The 17,276-nt window shown below is 37.9% G+C and overlaps 1 pseudogene; it reads left to right on the forward strand.

Moving 5' to 3' along the window:
- Positions 1–1,904: 1,904 nt before the first annotated feature.
- On the forward strand, positions 1,905–2,472 carry LOC118653559 (annotated as a pseudogene).
- The last annotated feature ends 14,804 nt before the right edge of the window (positions 2,473–17,276 follow it).

A 17,276-nucleotide genomic window follows, 5' to 3' on the forward strand; every position in this document is an offset into this window, starting at 1 on the left:
TTGTTATTCCTCAAGTAGCCTATGAATATTTGATAAATGAAATCAAATGTGGTTTTATGCTATTTTTTCCCCTTCTAATCAAACAAATAAACACCCCCCACCCTGAATTCATACTCAGAAAGACTGAATAACAGTAGTTGTACAGTTTCCTGATTTGAACATAATACCTATCTTTCAGGTATATTAAACTGTATAGATATTTAGAAAATATTAAATTTTATTATTCTCCCTCCATATGATTGATATGAATTGTACACTTTTACTGGCATTAGAACTAAACTCTCAAAGAACCATTATTCCTGCTCTAAATTATTATCCAGCAACTTTTGTAGCCCTCAAGAAAAGTAGTGACAGGTTAAAGCTGAGCAACAGGAGGCAAATTACTTGTATTTTTTTTTTTTTATGTGGGCATTGGTAGAGAAAGTAGAGCCAATAAGCTGTTATTCCTTAAAATAAACACACATTCTGAAATTGTTTTTTTTAAGTTATTGATAAAGATCATACCATTAAGGATATGCTGTCTAATACTGTAGTTGTGTGCTTTGTTAAAACAGACAACAGACCCCAAAAGGAGTCACTTATACTAAGTCCCACATTACCAGACTGAGAATTACAGTTTCTGTCCTTCCAGAAATGGAATCTTATACCAGTCAACCGGGAATCAACTGATCAGCACTGGTTAAGTAGTCTGCCTGATAGACACCTGCTACCCCTAAAGAAAGTAACCTTACAATAACCAACCCAATTTTTTGCCTAGTGTAACTTTTTTGATCCCACGCTCTTCTGCCTATAAAAATCTTTCACTTTATACAGCTCCTCAGAGCTCCTGTTGGCTAGATTGGATGTTGCCTAATTCAAATTTGTTTTTGCTTAAATAAACTCTTAAAGTTTTTAATATGCCTCAGTTATCTTGTAACAGTTCTCAGCACTTGAAATATGGCCAGTCTAAATTGAGATGTGCTGTACATCCAAGTGCACACTGAATTTCAAAGACTGAATATGAAGTAGGAATGTAAAACATTTCATGAATAATTTTTAAAATTGATTAAATATTGAAATGATAATGTTTTACTTATGTTGGGTTAAATAAAATATGTTCTTGAAATTAAATTTTTACTTTTAAATGAAGCTACTGGAAAATTTAAAATTACAGATGTGGCCGCCATTTCATTTTTATTGGATAATATTGTTCTAGAGGGCCCAAAAGGAAAATTGAGGCCCATACTTTTCTTCAAATTGTGTCTTATACACCATAATACTGAACTGGATGTTTGCATGAACACTCTTAAAGGGTTCACATTTGAATATGAAGCATAATAAATGCATCTACATGAATTATGTTAACACCTAGAGATAATTTTCAAGAAAATAGCCTCTTCATAGCTATATATATTTTAGTTCTGATAATAATGATCCCAAGAGTCCACCATTTATCTTTTAAAATCTCCTTGATTGGAGGTGGGAAGAAATGTCAAGCCAGCTGTCTAACTACATGTCTGTCCTTTGTGAAAAAGGCCAATCTACACCATTAAGTCAGAGTTGCAACTATATTCAAATATCAGACCTGCTGAAAAGAAGCAATAGAAACTAATTTTTAGTAAGGCTAAGAAATAGCATTATCTATTTTCTCTTCTTTTTGTACATATACGGATCAATTTCAGAAAAAAAAATTTTTATTCCTTAACACAATTCTATGTTGAGAAAAATCCCTTTGTATTTGTAAGGGACAAGGTCAAATTCTTCATAAAATACATATTCTATTAGATCATTGTGAAAACCTTAACCATTAAGGATGTAGTTAGAAAATATTCCAGAAATAAAAATGAAAGGAGGGGCCTTCGGACTTATCTGGGGCCGGCAGCTAACTGACTGGGGGCCCAGGTCTGTGGCCTTAGCCGACTACCATGGGCTCCTTGTCAGCCCAGCAGTTTGCAGGTGGCTGTGACAAGGTACTGGAGGAGGCGCCGGATGACTCGGCCAGGGCAGCAGTGGAGCCACAGCTGCTGCACCGTTCCATGCATCTCTACGTGTTCAATGTGCACATGGGGTTTGGCTTCCCGCACTGGGGTCTTGCTGGACCCACCAGTGGATGTCTTTGTGCAACAGAGTAAGCTGTACCTGGAGGGCTGCTGGAGCCTGAAGAGGGTGAGGCAGCGGAGTTCATTTTTAAGAAGTCTGCCGGGGGCCATGAATCTATCCGAGACACTGGCGCTGGTTGGGTGTTCTGTATTGGGAGTGAGAGGAGGCCAAAAGAGAAGAATATGCAGAAGTGCAAATCAGGGAGACAGGTGCCACAACTGAGGAGATCTAGTAGACCATCATGCCAAGGGTTGAAAGCTGACACCCCAGCCCAAGATGTGCCACTTCTGCCAGAGCATCAGTCATTTGGTGGGGCTGTCCTTTTGTGATCAGGAAGTTTCGAGGAACAGGCATCAATCGGTACAATGGAGAAAGTGGGGACAGGATGGGTAGGAGGCAGCTGGCACCGCTGTGTGTGTCAGGCCGGGTTCCACAGCATCACTCCTCTTCCTTCTTGGCAGGGGGGTATTGGGTGGGGCAAAGGAACTCCAACCATACTCTATCCAAATGTATGTGAGGGCTTTGGGGGAGACCCCCTCCCTGCAAGCTTTGAGTCTCCATCCCCAGGATCTCTAGCTTTGAAAACGGCCTGAATAGGGAAGCTGTTTTCCCTTTAAAGAAGAATACTAGTATGTATTAATATTTCCTCTGCCAGAAAGAAAAAATTAACATGAGGACAGAAATCAGACCAAAAAGGACTACATTCTGTGGGAGGGAATCTCTCAGGGGTATGGCAGGGTTTTTCCCCATCTTGTCTCCTCATAACCCACTCTTGGGATAGGGTGCTGAGACTTGTCCCAAGCAATGGGTTGTGACAATAGGCAAAATGGTTGGTTGGGGAACAGCTGCAGACCTGCTGCCCCTAAGATCACTCCCACCCCATTTCTGGGCCAATGCAACTTTATTTATTTGGTCCCTTGGACAACTGCACTATGGGTCCCACTTCCTGCAGGATGCCAACTGCATCAGTTATGTGCGAATGACATACCTAATGCATTTTAACTTTTTTCATAATATAAATATTCTGGTTTTGTGTGTTTGTGTACTTTAAGGCCCTCACTCCTGCACTGTGTTCTCAGCTGCATCAGCAATCTCAGGATAGGTGTGCAGCAACTCTGAGTCTGCACAGCAAGAATACTTTGTTTTATCTTCAGGGAGATCAACTATTTGGAATGTATGAGCCAATTAGAGCTGGCTTTTCTGCCATAGTGTCCTCTTAGAGAGCCTCTACCTTCAATGTGTTGTGAAAGCTAGATTTTAACTGAGTGGCCCCATTACTTGATCTCCTTCTCCTAGAACCGTGGCCGGCAAACTGCAGCTCGCGAGCCACATGCGGCTCTTTGGCCCCTTGAGTGTGGCTCTTCCACAAAATACCACGTGCGGGCGCGCACGTACAGTGCGACTGAAACTTCGTGGCCCATGCGCAGAAGTCAGTTTTCGGCCTGGGCGAGTCTATTTTGAAGAAGTACTGTTGATATTTGGCTCTGTTGACTAATGAGTTTGCCGACCACTGTCCTAGAAGATTGAAAATCAGTCTGAACAGGAATAGGTGGTTGGTGCAGAGGTTAGGAGAGGCTGGGCTAGGTGAAAGGCACAGAGGTGAAGCCAAGATTAGGTGAGGATTGTCTATATATGTAACCAAGGATTCCTGTTCCAGACCTGTAATCCCAGGGCTTGGGACTCACATTACATACCAGATCCATTGTTCATGACTTAGGCAGTATCACTTCTATTGCATTTAATTGGGGCAGAGCAATTCACTGATTCAGTGCCAATTTAAGGAAAGGGGACTACAAAAGCACATGAATACCAGGAGATATGATTTATTGTAGATAATTTGTAAATAAGATTATACTATAGTAATGATAAGTTTAAAAATAGTTTGTCATTGCTATTCCTATTTTTGGAATTCTAATGATTTTTGCTTCCGACCAATGCTCTTAATGTCAGGCAAGTCATCTATGAGTGCATGATGTAAAAGAGAGAGGGACTTGGTGAACTGAACAGAGGTAAAGGGAATTATGTCCCAGTAAAATTTCTGGAAACTCTTTATTGTTCTATTACCAAGTATTAACATTTTATATTTCTGATTCTATCTCTGTTTCATGCAAGTATTTCCTAGTTATTATAACAGTACATAAATATGTATTTCATTTCCACAGTTAAAATTTGATGAAGAGTAAATGTGAATTGAATAATGTCCAAGGTTTCTGTTATGACTGATTCTAATATTCTTCCCTAAAGAGTTCATTCTCCATTCCTACTATTGCCCAATGCATAAAGGTGACCAAATAATTCTTACTGATATCTCTTCCTCTATATTTCTCCTTCCCCTTCTGTAGTCTAATTTTTGATACATAGTGTAAGGATTTTACCTTGGTGTCATTTTAATCTTTGCCTTTAAAATACTCCAGTGTTCTTGTTGCTAGAAACCCTTCTTTTAACCTAAGGGCCTCTAATTCTACCTGATTTTGGACTATTCAACTCTTGGCTGTATTTGTCAATCCTGCAGGCCAACCTCCACATAAATTGTGTTCTCTTTGGCCTCTATATCACTAAAAAATGCCACTTATCTGCCAGAATGTCATCCCCACGTTTCCGTGTCAAAATCATATGCCTCATTCATTAAAAACCTTATCAAAACCAGCATTTATAATTTTACAATGAAACCTCTTCTTTTAGCTTTTTTATCATTCTAAACACTTAAGCACTTAATGGGAACATTTATAGTTGGCTCTACAAATGTTTTTGACATATGCATAATTTTCTTTTCTTTTTTTTTTTAAATATATATATTTTATTGATTTTTTTTTTTTTTTTTTTTTTTTTTAGAGAGAGGAAGGGAGAGAGAGAGAGAGTTAGAAACATCGATGAGAGAGAAACATCGATCAGCCGCCTCCTGCACATCTCCCACCGGGGATGTGCCCACAACCCAGGTACATACCCCTGACCGGAACCGAACCTGGGACCTTTCAGTCCACAGGCCGACGCTCTATCCACTGAGCCAAACCGGTTTCGGCTTAATTCTTTCTCATTAAATCAAACGGCTGACCAGGAAACTTGTCTTTTATTTCTGTCGAAACTCTTCACTATCTCCAGCAAAGGGGTCATCATGTAGATATGCAACAAAATTGTTGGCTAAAAAAAATCAACACTAGATCTTGGTAAACTATTTCTCTCTGTGCTCCAGTATTTTACAGATTACAGAGAGGAATATTGTGAAGGTAATGAACCATTGGAAAAGTGTTTTTGAAATCCTTATACAGAGAATACTGTTCAACAATTGCATGAAATACTGCCACAATTGCAATGACTTCTGGATGCCATTCTGCTACAAATCTTCCACCTAGGAACAAAAGATAATGCCACTTGAAGAAAACTGTTTAACAACGTGATGTGCAAGGCCAAAGTGCCATATATTCTAGGCCACATCAAACAGTGGACTTCAGTTTAATCTCCTGACACTAGGACCAATGATACTAAGGAAATTTCAGGTAAGGAAAAGCTGTGGCAAAACAAAACAAAAATAAAAAGATTCTCTGCCAAGAACAGCTCAGTTCCAGTCTGGAATGTCTATTTTATTGTTTCTAGTTTACCTGATAGAATTAGAAGGTTCTACCATATGGACTCTTTACTGAAAATCAGTTTAAATAGGTGGTCATCTAACACCATAAAAGTCTATAAATTTTTTTGAACTACTAGCTAAGAAAACATTCTTCTAATCTAATGACAAGGACATAATTAGAAGAGAAAATTTCAATATTAAATACTCATGACTCAAAGTTGAACAAATGATACAATCAATATATTATAATAAAAAGTCTGAATCTTGAAAGATTTTAGGAATAATACTTTAGAAAATTAGTGTGATAAGTGCTGATGGAAGGAGACTTGGCTTCGAGTGGTGAACTCACAATACAGAGTACAGATGATGTGTTGTGGAATTGTACACCTGAAACCTGTTAACAGTCACCCCAAAAATTCAATAAAAAAGAAAGTCAGTATGATTGTTTGATAATAATAATTAAAGTTGGACAATTCTTATAAAAACTACTGACTTCCATTATTTAAACCAATTCTAATGCCCTATAATGTAAAATGTTTCGATAATACCTCTGAATTTCTCTTATTATCAAATTGCTGTTTTTCCTTTCTAGAATTATCCATATCTTTCACTCTTACCCAAAGTAATCCCTTCTCATCTTTTAGATCACAGCCTATTTGTCGCTTTCTCAAAATGCCATTTTCAGAGCTCACAAATATTACTATTTTCTCCCTGATATCCTCTTCCACTGCATCTTTGTATATTCTTTCAAAATAGTTATCACAATTTGTAATTATGGATTTATTTTTTATTTCTTTAATAACTGTCTCCCCCACTAAACCTTAACTTCTATGAAGGTAAGCATCTGTTGCTATTCTTTGACATTCTATAATTTCCATCTAGTGCAGTGCTCGATTTTTAGTATGTGAACAATAAATATGTGTTGTATGAACAAAAGAATAAAAAGTGATAATGGCTCACCATGTTATTCAATATTACCAGAACGTAAATAAAAATATATAATTTTAACTTAGAATTATTGAACCTCTAAATTTGTACCAATTACATGGGCAGCCTATTTTACTCTCTCTTTTCATCCTTTTTAAGCCCATCAGACAATACTTTTAACTATGGATTATTTATGGTTAATTTTTTCCTCACCACAGATATGCTTTTTATTGATTATAGAAAGAGGGAGGGAGGGGAAAAGGGAGAGAGAGAGAGAGAGAGAGAGAGAGAGAGAGAGAGAGAGAGATGAGAGAGAAACATTGATCTGTTGCCTCCCAGATACGCTCTAACTGGGGATTGAACATGCAACCCGGGTATGTGCCCTGATTGGGAATTGGGCGGGGCCCTTCTGTGCTGCAACCTCTGCCATCGCTAGAGCACCAAGGCCACAGAAGGTAGACAAATCTTTTTAAAATTTTGTTTCTTTGTTATGGGGTGGGGCCACAACATTAGTAACAAAGAAACAGAGTTTCCGGAGGATGAGGCCCAGAAATCAGGATTTTAAAAAGATTCCCAGGTGATTCTAATGTGCAGCCAAGGTTGAGAACCAGTGGTCTACAGGAACCTGGGGCCTGGAAAGGCACGGCGGTGCATCTCAACCTCGAAACCGCCATTTGCTTGGTGTGGAAGAACCAGAGGAGGAGAAGCCTCCAACTAGCGATGAAACCAAAACCAAGAAAGACTTCCAGTGCGCAAGTCCGGAAGTCCCGCCCGGGCGCCGTGTTGAAGCTTCCAGACCAGAAGGCGGGGCTTTCTTAGATGGAAGGAGGGAAGGCGGCTGTGCTTGGCAAAGACGAGGTAACTTTAAAGTTCATAATTCTCAGCTTCATTCAAATCCATCCAACCGCCTCCATATTCCACATTTCATAGTCCTGTTTTCAGTCGCACCTGCACTTAACGGTACGTCTTGATCTTATGAATTAGTTTTTTTTTTTTCTTTTCTATATCTCGTTGCTCTGCGGGGTAATTATTAACTTTGTCCGGTGTTGATCTTGTGTCTAAGCATTGTTACTATTAAATACTCTTTTTAATTCTAATTGTTTTGTTGGTTGATTATATTGGATTGGTTACATAAATGATCATGTCTTATCATATTTTATTTCATACTTTCCAATTCTTAATCCATTCTCCACTTTTTTCTTTTCTCTCGTCTGACTGCAGTGGCTAGAACCTTTAGGACAATGTTGATTAGTAGTCATGGCTAGAGGTGACTTTTTGATTTCTCAGTTTAATATAAATTATTCTAGACTTTGCGTCTTATATCGTACATGTATTTTCTATAGGTATCTGGTGTTATATTATGGAAGTTGTTTACAAAGGTTATTTATTTTTATCATAAAGAATGATTGCTGGATATCATCCAATGGTATATTGGAATATATTCAATTATTATATGTTTATTTCATTTAGATATACTATTTTAGTGAATTAACTTTGTTGGTGCATTTTCTAAAATTGTGCTATCCTTGGAATTTTGAGATAAAACCCTTGGTCATGATGTTATTATTGTAATAAAGTGTTGATTATGATTTGCTGACACCCTTTAGAATTTTTGCTTTTGTGTTGGTAAATGTGATTAATATTCGTTTTTACTTTCTTGTGCTATTCTGACTTGGGGAGCCACAGTCATTGCTAAACTCAGAAAATTAGGAATTGTCTTTTTTTTCTGTTCTATATATTGGAATAGTTTTTATACATTTGAAATGAACTTTTTTTTAATTTTGTTTTATTGCTTAAAGTATTACAAAGAGTATTACATATGTCTCCTTTTTTTCTCCCCATTTGATCTTCCCCCGGCCTCCCCTACCCCCCAGTGTCTTGTGTCCATTGGTTATGCTTATATGCATGCATACAAGTCCTTCCGTTGATCTCTTACCCTCCAGCCCCCCAAACCTCCCTGGCCTTCCCACTGTAGTTTGATAGTCTGTTCCATGCTGCTCTGCCTCTGTATCTATTTTTGTTCATCAGTTTATAATGGTCTTTATTATCCATAAATGAGTGAGATCATTTGGTATTTTTCTTTCATTGACTGGCTTATTTCACTTAGCATAATGCTCTCCAGTTCCATCCATGCTGTTGCAAATGGTAAGAATTCCTTCTTTTTTACAGCAGCATAGTATTCCATCGTGTAGATGTACCACAGTTTTCTAATCCATTCATCTGCTGATGGGCACTTAGGCTGTGTCCAGATCTTCGCTATGGTAAACTGTGCTGCTATGAACATAGGAATGCATATATCCTTTCTGATTGGCGTTTCTGGTTTCTTGGGATATATTCCTAGAAGTGGGATTACTAGGTCAAATGGGAGTTCCATTTTTAACTTTTTGAGGAAACTCCATACTGTCTTCCATAGTGGCTGCACCAGTCTGCATTCCCAATAGCAGTGCACGAGTGTTCCTTTTTCTCCACATCCTCTCCAGCACTTGTCGTTTGTTGATTTGTTGTGATGATAGGCATTCTGACAGGTGTGAGATAGTACCTTATTGTTGTTTTGATTTGCATCTCTCGGATGATTAGTGACTTTGAGCATGTTTTCATATGTCTCTTGGCTTTCTGAATGTCCTCTTTTGAAAAGTGTCTATTTAGGTCCTTTGCCCATTTTTTTATTGGATTGTTTATCTTCCTTTTGTTAAGTTGTATGAGTTCCCTATAAATGTTGGAGATTAAACCCTTATCGGTGATAACATTGGCAAATATGTTCTCCCATGCAGTGGGCTTTCTTGTTGTTTTGTTGATGGTTTCTTTTGCTGTGCAGAAGCTTTTTATTTTGATGTAGTCCCATTTGTTTATTTTCTCTTTAGTTTCCAATGCCCTAGGAGCTGTATCGGTGAAGAAATTGCTTTGGCATATGTCTGAGATTTTGTTGCCTTTGGATTCCTCTAATACAGCGGTTCTCAACCTGTGGGTTGCGACCCCTTTGGGGGTCGAATGACCCTTTCACAGGGGTTGCCTAAGACCATTGGAAAACACATATATAATTACATATTGTTTTTGTGATTAATCACTATGCTTTAATTATGTTCAATTTGTAACAATGAAAATGCATTCTGCATATCAGATCTTTACATTACGATTCATAACAGTACCAAAATTACAGTTATGAAGTAGCAACAAAAATAATTTTATGGTTGGGGGTCACCACAACATGAGGAACTGTATTAAAGGGTCGTGGCATTAGGAAGGTTGAGAACCACTGCTCTAGGATTTTTATGGTTTCCTGTCTTACATTTAAGCCCTTTATCCATTTTGAGTTTATTTTTGTATATGGTGGAAATGAACTTTTAAAAAAGAAGTCTGTAGGTTTGAGGTCTTTGTGATTGAAGAAATTTAATTACTCTTTCTTTGATTTTATGATGTTCTTCTGGATGGCCACTTTGCTGTATTGGATTGCTCTAGAGTTTTTTTTCATGTTACCTAGATTTTTAGTATTTATTTCTAGAACTTTGATCACTGTATTATATTATTTTTACCTTTATTTCAGATTTATTTAGGTATAATTGATAAACATTATATATGTTCCAAGTCTGTAATATGATGAATATATATGGGGAGGGGCAAACATAGATTTATAGTAGTCTGTATGGAAAATAATACAATAATTAATAAATAATAATATAAGAACAAACTCTGTTTTGTGTACTCAAAACTGTAAACTACTTTTGCCCCATTCTGTATATATAATGAAATGACTTCCACCATCAAGTAAATGAACACATCCATCACCTTATATAGTTACCATTTTTGTGTGTGCATGGTGAAAGTGCTTAAGATTTACTACCTTACAAAATTTCATGTGCACAATACCGTAGTATTAAGTATAGTACTCTGCTGTGCATTTGATCTCAAGAACTTATTCATCTTATAACTGAGTTTTTGACCCTTTGACTAACATCTCCCCATTTCCTCTATTATCTAGCCCCTGGCAGCTACCATTCTGCTGTCTATTTCTATGAGTTTGATTTTTTTCTAGATTCCACATATGAGTGAGTACATACAGTATTTGTCTTTCTGTGCCTGGTTTATATCTTTTATCATAAAGTCCTCCAGGTTTATCCATGTTGTTACATAGGCCAGCATTTTCTTTTCTTTTTTAATCCTCACCTGAGGATATGTTTTTCTAATTGATTTTAGAGAGAGGAGGGGAGAGGGAAAAACATTGATGTGAGAGAGAAACATTGATCTGTTGCCTTTCATATGCACCCTGACCCGGGGATTGAACCCATAATCCGGATATGTGTCCTGACTGGGAATCTAACTCATGACCTTTTGGTGTATGGGATGATGCTCCAGCCAACTAAGCCACACCAGCTAGGGCAGCATTTCCTCTTTTTATGGCCAGATAATACTCCATTGTATATATAAAAAAACATTTACTTTATTCAGTCATCTGTTGGAGGATATTTATGTTGTTTCAATATCTTGGCTAGTGTGAATAGTGTTGCAGTGGACATGGCAGTACAGAAAGTTCTTCAAGATAACTGATTTCATTTCTTTTGAAGTAGGATTGCTGGATCATATGGTATTTAATTTTAAGTAATAGATTACTTAATAATTAGTTAAATATTTTTCATTACTGATGATGTGTATTCACACCTTCCTTCTCTTTAAAAAATAAAGTCATACTAGACAAAGTTTTCTTTTCATTATTCCTGTAAAAAGTTATGTATCTCTTTACTAAATCTATGGTGCTTTTTTGTTTCATCATTGTGTTTGTTTATTATTATTTTCTTCTATTTAAGGTGTTTTATTTTCTTGTTTTTTCCTTATCATCTTGCAGTGAAGTATGAATTTATTTATTTTCAGACCTTCTTATGTTCTAGTAAATCCAGTTGAGGCCATACATCTCCATTTATCAATGCTTTGCTGAAACACCCAGGTCTGAAATGTAGTGTGGCTCATTATGATTTCTTTTGTAATTTTTATTTGAGTCCCACTTCTACCTATAAATTATTCAAAATTGTGCATTTATTTTTTGAGATATTTGGGTTAGTGTGCTGTGTGCTGACTTTTCTAAGATTATTTTACTGTATTTCATTTATGACTCTTGTGGGGTAATTTCAGGAAACTGGAAACTTTATTTTTGCTTTTATTCATGTTTGTGTAAATTTCTGCATGTGCATGAAAATAAATTTTATTTCCCTCATCTGGGAGCATATATAATAGATGTATTAGCTTAAGGCTGACATTAGGTTTCTGAGAGACCTATTACCTTTTTCCACCTTCAATTACTCCTTTAGTTTTAAATTATGCCTGATTAAACTTAGAATGGAAGATTTTACTTAAGGCTGACTTATCAACACAGAATTTGCTTTCAGTCTTCACCGTTTACCGGCAGTAAGATAACTAAATTGTCCTATAGGTTGGTGGTCTCTATTAGTCTGTTTCTGTCTATTCATTCCAGATTTGATTCTTTCTTCCTAATTTCTAATCCCTGACAGACCTTTCCCATGCTTCACCCTTCCTCTATCACTAGTCTCACCCAAAGAAAGGAAATTTTTTTCACTTTAAGGAGGTGGAAAGGCAGAAGGGGAGCAATTCAATTATATTTACTGATAGCTTCTAAACATAAAGAGTCTGAATAAAAATGATCCTAATTTTTTGAACATAGATGTTTGAAACTACAAGACAAAATTTGGTTATTTTTATATTCCCCTCTTTCCATTTCTGCTGAGTCATACGCGATGACCATCTGCTTGAAAAAGTATAGGAAAAGGGCAGAAAGACCATCTAGAATACATGGACATTTGTTTAATTCTTCTTTAAACATTATCCTGTCATTTTCCTGGTGCTGATTGCACTTATTTTTCCTGCCACAACCCCCAAAATCAGTCACTTTAAAGAATAAAAGATCTTCATGACTTTTATCAAATGAAGATTCACCATGCTGGTCACTGTGCAGAAGAAATTGTAAATTGGAACTTTTAATGTTTAAAGCTATTTGTCATACAGGTTGTATGAATGTTTCTCTAAAATGTACAAATTGGTGGAGAGATGGCCCTGTAGAATTTGTACTGACAGGCATGGGAGGAAGACCTATGAGTGTAACTTTTAATTGCATATTTGATTGACCTTGCAGGAAAATGTAGCTCATATTTTGTACTGCATACAATCACATAAAGATTTGAAAATGTTACCCAAAAAAGTTACTCAGACTATTTTATGGTATTTTTAGGGTCATATAATGTCTATACTCTATATTCTTTTAACATTGCTAAGAAAACCACCACCCTGCTTTATAGAAGAGTAGTGGAAACTAGTTAGGAGATAAAATAAAGCCCATCTTCTATCAATATTTTAGTAATTTATGGTAAACAACTTTAACATATACTCTCTGAAATGATTTAGACATCATTTTGAAACTATCAAGATTTATAGTTAAGATGTGTAACTTTAAGATGCCTTATTGCTTTTCCAGTTAATTAGATAGTAATGTCATTTACAACATATAAAATCTGTGATTTTTCACATGTTTTTTTTTCATTTTGGGTAGCAGTAAAGAGATTGATGTTTTAAAGAATGAATATGTCTATTTTTTTTCAAAGGCATTTGTTCAAAGAGCCTTTTGATAATGTCTTTTAGGGACTAAAAAGATAACAAATTCACAAAAAGGCATTGACATATAAAAACAGAACCCAGCCAAAGTCTTGTGTATAAGGGGAAATAGAAAGATAATTTTAGAAGTTATTAGATAAGAAATAATCACTGTTTAATATTAGAAAAAGCATAAGTATATTCTCAGATGCAGGAAATAGACCAGGTAGTCACTTGCCATGATTGGCAATGATTTTGGGTGAAAACAGCGTTCTGAGGGCACTGGGAACTACCACCTATTAGAACTGCAGCTCAGCTCTTTATGAGTACACGTTAGAATTACGTGCGTTACATTGATGACTCTCAGAATATAAGCCACAAAACATCTGGCAGTGCTTAATGCCACAGCCCATCTGCTGCCATCTTAGCCAGCATTAAAAGAAATAATGTCTGGTTCACAGCAGGAAAGAGTACCATTGTACTGCTCAGAAAGGACTTTTCTGAATTCATCCCAGGGAAGTAACCCAGAGCGAAGGTGAAAGGAAAGAAAACCGTATTCTTTTTTTCTTTTCTTTTTCCCCTGAGAGTAAAGATTCTGGGGGAAATCAGTTACAATATTTCAAAAATCTTAGTCCCTAAAAGACATTAAAAGGCTCTTAGAACAAATGCCTTTGAAAAAAATCTCAAAATTTTCGTTTAGTTTGTTTTGCTTTACCAGAAAGGAATAATGATATTAGCTTCCTATATGTATGGTCGAGTGCCACAATAAATCTTCATACCTATGCTGCAACTCTGAGGTAGCATGGTAGGTAAATATCAGATTTACCTATGGATTTTGAGGTGAAATTTATGGGCAATCGTTAAAGCCCCCAGACATGGGAAATAGGAAATACAACATTGCATTAAGCCACCCTTTATATATTGGGAAGAACAGTGCTCCCATTGATGTAGGGAAGAATAAGGATATCAGTTCCTCTTCTCAACACAGAGTCAGAGCAGGGAGAGGACAGATAGCTGTGCAGGATACAGTAGTACCTTACCAAAGAGCTTGCCCGCCTATCTCCTGGGAGCATCATTCCTTTAGCATATACCAGGAGGAAGACACTGAACACCAAGCAGGAAGATACTGGGCTAGAAACTATGAGTACAAAGTCAAAGAAGAAATAGTTAGTGCCCTTAAACTATCCTACTAATGAGATGTAAAATGTGAGGCTGTGTTTGCGTGCATATGCCTGTCTGCGCATGACTTCTCAAGGTGGCCTTTATATTCTGAAAATAATATGCATTGGGTTAATATGTTGTGTTTTTTTTTTTTAACACTGATGCTTAATTTAGGAAAGTCAGAAATGAAAGCACCTGATTCTTCCATGGGCTTTAGGTGTCTCTTTAAAACTTATTATTTTACTGTTCAGAATCTAGAAAATGTAAGAATCGCTTTTAAAAGACTTTTGGAAAATACTTGGTCCCACTTAAAAACACTTTGAAACAATTGTAAACTACATTTGCAAATGTCATATTAAGTTGCCGTTTTATATACACCAGTTATCTGAAGTTTTTAAAATCAAAGCCTTCCTAAGTAATAAATATTCTTATGAACTCAACATATATTCACACATATATCTATGTATGTATGTACACACATGTGCACATGTACACACACATATGTGAAGCTAAGGACAGGGTGCAGTGGTAAAGTAGGAGGTGAAACAAATGAGCTGGGTGTAACTTTTTGCCAAAATCTACATCTTTGAGATTGTGAATTGCAGGACAGGACCTACTGCTGGGGGAGAAATCACTGAGGCCAGACCCAGAAGCCCTCGTGCTGGAATATGGGGCAGGCAGTGGGTGATGTGTGTCTCCCTGGTTACATTTAGCTGATGTGGATAGAGTACAGGAGTCCTGTGTGCCTATGTCCCAACCCCCACCTGATGTTTATGTGTGTGACAGGCAGTAGGGTTCCCACCTGGCCCTTGCCTTGAGAGCCTGCTGTGTCCACACAGAGGAGGTGCACCCCCCCACACCCCGCACAGTTACCCACAGCCTGTCCTGGGAACAAGCAGTGGCCATTCTCCTTTATACAGGATGCCCTTCCTCACGCGCGCCCCTCTTGGTGATTGCTGTGCAATTTTTTTTTATTCACAAATTCATGCTCCTCTTTTATCCAGCCTTCCACTTGGGATAGCTAACTTATTTGTTGGGCTTCTCAGAGGTACCTCTGTAGTTTGTCCTTTGGTGGTCTCATGGATGTCTTTCAGAAAATGGGTATGTAATATGATTTGTCATGGAATATGTTCTAATAAATCATAACTCTATCTCATGGAAATATTAAAAACAACAACAACAAAACAAACAATTAGAAGTTTTTGATTCAGGGCTTGTTAAAAAGAATCTTTTTGCAATTTTTAACAGCAAAGGACCTAAGGATATTTCCTTAGTGTTAAATGATGAAGGCCAGTGCTATCTGGACTGGCTTCCTTAATTGTAACTCAGGCTCATGATTTTAATATTTGTGGTAGAACCTTATAACAATTAGAGCTTGTAACAGTGGATTGGACTGCCTAACAAAGTCATGAGCTTCATGTTGCTGGTAAGGTTTCAGGTGCTATATGAACACCTTTCAAGTTTGCTATAAGGAGATTCCTTGTTGATTTTGAGGCTGGACTAGATAGAAAGTAAGGGCATTCCAACATATACCAGAGATTCTTTGATATTATGAAAACTATCAGATTTAATAAAATCAGAAACATTTTAAGATCTCTGTGAGACAGGAATTTATATAGTATTTTTCACAGCAGCCCAAGATTTTATTTTCATGTGTAGTTTTACCAGAATAAAAGTGCATGAAACTAATATCTTATTTGCGTTGTGGGTATTCTGTTATGAAGAATAACTATATTCTGTGTAATACATACATATCTAAGCATTGATAATTATTTCTAGTGAGTAATAATTTTCCCTTTAGTCCTCACTAGTTAGAGTAAGCACTATGTTGTGCAATATATAATTTTATCTGCATTATGAGTAATATCAGAAGGGAAATTCATGGCTCTGATTCAGAAAAAATAGTCCTGAATCATTAAACAGATTTAGCATATTCTTTCAAGTAAACATATCATCCTATCTAATAAAAGAGAAACATGGTAATTAGCGTATGACCGCTACCCTTCCCATTGGCTAATCAGGGCAATATGCAAATTAACTGTCAGCCAAGATGGCGGCCGGCAGCCAGGCAGCTGGAAGCGAACATGAGGCTTGCTTGTTTCAGTGACAGAGGACTGAAACTTTCCCCGCCTGCCACTGCCGGCCTCTGAGCTGCAACTCTAAGCAACTATGTTAGAAATATAGAAGCTAAACAAAACCCCAGAAACCTGCTTTAGTCGCCGGGCTTCAGCCAGGAGGATCGCAACATTGTTTCAAATACAGAAGGTAAACAAAGGCCAGAAACCTGCTTTCAGCAGCGGAGGCCTAAGAGCTGGAGCCTCAGAGCTAAAGCTAGCCCAGAATAAAAAAAAAGAAAAAAGAAAAAAAGGATCGGTTGGGAGCTTCAGTCACCTGCCAGCCTGAAAACAGCCCTCAGCCCCTCACCCAGACTGGCCAGGCACCCCAGTGGGGACCCCTACCCTGAAGGGTGTGTGACCAGCTGCAAACAACCATCACCCCCTCATCCAGGCTGGCCAGGCACCCCAGTGGGGACCCCCACCTTGAAGGGTGTGTGACCAGCTGCAAACAACCATCACCCCCTCATCCAGGCTGGCCAGGCACCCCAGTGGGGACCCCCACCCTGAAGGGTGTGTGACCAGCTGCAAACAGCCATCATCCCCTCACCCAGGCTGGCCAGGCACCCCAGTGGGGACCCCCCCCCGATCCAGGACACCCTTCAGGGCAAACCAGCCGGCCCCCACATGTGCACCAGGCCTCTATCCTATATAGTAAAAGAGTAATATGCCTCCCAGCACTGGGATCAGCATGACAGGGGGCAGGGCCCAAACCCCCTGATTGCCCTGCGGCTCTGTGTGTGACAGGGGGTGGGGCCACAACCTCCCTATCGGCCCTGCTCTGTTCGTGACAGGGGAAGGCGCCCCAACCCCCTGATCAGCCCTGCTCTGTGCCTGAT

The sequence above is a fragment of the Myotis myotis genome, unplaced genomic scaffold, assembly GCF_014108235.1.
Source record: "Myotis myotis isolate mMyoMyo1 unplaced genomic scaffold, mMyoMyo1.p scaffold_m19_p_4, whole genome shotgun sequence".
In the NCBI taxonomy this organism is placed as follows: Eukaryota; Metazoa; Chordata; class Mammalia; order Chiroptera; family Vespertilionidae; genus Myotis; species Myotis myotis.